We start from the raw sequence: 2,500 nt of genomic DNA on the forward strand, positions 1-2,500 counted from the left end.
GAATATTCTTAAGGTGAGATGAATGATAAGATCATTAAACTTCACTGTGTTCGGTGGGTTGCTAACTAACGACATCACCTACTACTAGCCAGCTAGTTACAGCTGTTGAACAATCTCAATAGAATTTTCGTGACTGTAGGCTAAATCCTTTTCAATGCAGTATCCCTTAACGTTTTTCCTTAACTAAAGAAACAATGTAAGGTATTATTAAGGGTCATACTTCAGGGGGAAAACGTAAGGTGTTTTGTGTTTACCCTCACAGTGACACCATGCGTGCGTGTGAAAAAAGTCCCGTCTGAAACACTGTCACGCAGCGCAGCGTTCCAAAATCTTGTGTAGCCTAATCAAATACACCGGTATGGCGGTATATTAAAAATTCATATCATAACGAAAATATACGTTATACGGTATACGGTGTGAACCGGTATACCGCCCAGCACTACACTTAACCCCCTACCATCCCCACCCCCCGGGTGAGGAAACCGTTTAACACACTGACAGCCTGCCTGTCACCTTCCTGAAGCCAGAAATCAGATCCTATGATGTATAGTTCGCTAACATGCACATGCTCATTACATTAGGATGGGGGAGGGGGAGGCCAGAGCTGTTAGCTATCCGACCTGTCAAGTCTCTGGTGCAAAACACTATAACATTACACTATAACACAAACATTAAGGACCGACTGAGAGACGCGAGGTGTGGGCTGGAGGAAGGAAGCGTTTGCACCCCAGTGGGAAGCCATCACTTGGGAGCTGCAGCAGCTAACACAGAGAGGCTAGCGAGCGGCTAACGAGGGCAAACAAACAAACGCAGCAGACGGCGGCGAATGCAAATGAAACCCTCGCCCACCCCACTACAATCACAATCACTCGAGAGTGGCGACTGTCTCAGGTCAATCAGGGACCGCTCCGCTCCGCCGCTACTTCACCAACTTCATCTGGAATTTGTGACTGTGGGCATCGGGCCACCTGACGCCCGATTTCCAGGCCTCGGAGGCCACTAACTGGGGACAGACTCCCAGATCCAAATAATTGATGGCCAGCTGGTAGGAACTGGAGTAAAGAAGAACGTAGGAAAGTGCTTCCTTCTGTAATGTGAGTGAATATGTGTGTGTGCAAGAATGTTTGTGTGCGTACATGTGGAGGCGTCTGGAAATGTGTGTAGCGTGTGTGTAAGTTGCTGTGTGTGTGTAAGTTGCTGTGTGTGTGTGTGTAAGTTGCTGTGTGTGTGTGTGTAAGTTGCTGTGTGTGTGTGTGTGTGTAGCGTGTGTGTAAGTTGCTGTGTGTGTGTAAGTTGCTGTGTGTGTGTGTGTAAGTTGCTGTGTGTGTGTGTGTAGCGTGTGTGTAAGTTGCTGTGTGTGTGTAAGTTGCTGTGTGTGTGTGTGTGTGTGTGTGTAAGTTGCTGTGTGTGTGTGTGTAAGTTGCTGTGTGTGTGTAAGTTGCTGTGTGTGTGTAAGTTGCTGTGTGTGTGTGTGTAAGTTGCTGTGTGTGTGTAAGTTGCTGTGTGTGTGTGTGTGTGTAGCGTGTGTGTAAGTTGCTGTGTGTGTGTAAGTTGCTGTGTGTGTGTGTGTAAGTTGCTGTGTGTGTGTGTGTAGCGTGTGTGTAAGTTGCTGTGTGTGTGTAAGTTGCTGTGTGTGTGTGTGTGTGTGTGTGTGTAAGTTGCTGTGTGTGTGTGTGTAAGTTGCTGTGTGTGTGTAAGTTGCTGTGTGTGTGTAAGTTGCTGTGTGTGTGTAAGTTGCTGTGTGTGTGTGTGTGTGTGTGTGTAAGTTGCTGTGTGTGTGTGTGTGTGTATTTATATGTTATTTTACTTATTTTTATCTGACTTACTAAAAGGAATTTACAGTTGAAGAGCAAACAAGCAATCAAGCTTCAGTAATATGGGCGACCTTGGAGTGAGCACTAGGTAATGAATCTTGTAAATCTGACAAAGTTCAAGGAGAGCAAGTAAGAAGAAAGAAAAACAAAGTTTACAGGTAATGAGTGTGTTACAGGTGTTGGGAAATAGGATGATGCGTGCATGCGTGTTGAGAGTGTGTGTGTGTATGTGTGTGTGTGTTGAGTGTGCATGCGCGTGCGTTTGAGTGAGTGAGTGAGTGAGTGAGTGAGAGAGAGTGTGTGTGTGTGTGTGTGTGTGTGCAGGGCTGTACGTTAACTTTTTTTGCAAGTAGCACTGGTGCTACAGAGGTTAAAAGTTTTGTAGCACCAGCCACAAATTCTGTAGCATCGATATAAAACCTCTAAAATCTCTAAAAACAATCAGTTCATCACAGTTCATCAATTGTGTTTGGGATCTAGGCCTACTGCAACTGGATTGATAAAAGGTCATGTAGTTGTAAACATCTCACCTGGCTACATTGTGTTTGAGATGAACAAAAGCTATCAGCATGATATGTTATTTGGTTGTTGTGTTTTTGTAAAAACAAAAAAACAATCCATGACAGTTCCATGCAGTTAGACTTTTCAATGGGTATCAGGAAGACAGGTCATGACATTGATTTTTT

At 44.7% G+C, this 2,500-nt stretch overlaps 1 protein-coding gene across 1 annotated transcript in view; it reads right to left on the reverse strand.

Moving 5' to 3' along the window:
* Window positions 1–2,500, reverse strand: part of LOC143126998 (DNA polymerase alpha catalytic subunit-like) — a 41,798-nt gene that overhangs the window by 18,188 nt on the left and 21,110 nt on the right. The window lies entirely within an intron of this gene.

Source organism: Alosa pseudoharengus, unplaced genomic scaffold (genome assembly GCF_046254945.1).
Source record: "Alosa pseudoharengus isolate Yale_2024_CS ecotype anadromous, Long Island Sound unplaced genomic scaffold, YU_APseudo_1.1 YU_APseudo_1.1_scf_166, whole genome shotgun sequence".
NCBI classification, from domain to species: Eukaryota; Metazoa; Chordata; class Actinopteri; order Clupeiformes; family Clupeidae; genus Alosa; species Alosa pseudoharengus.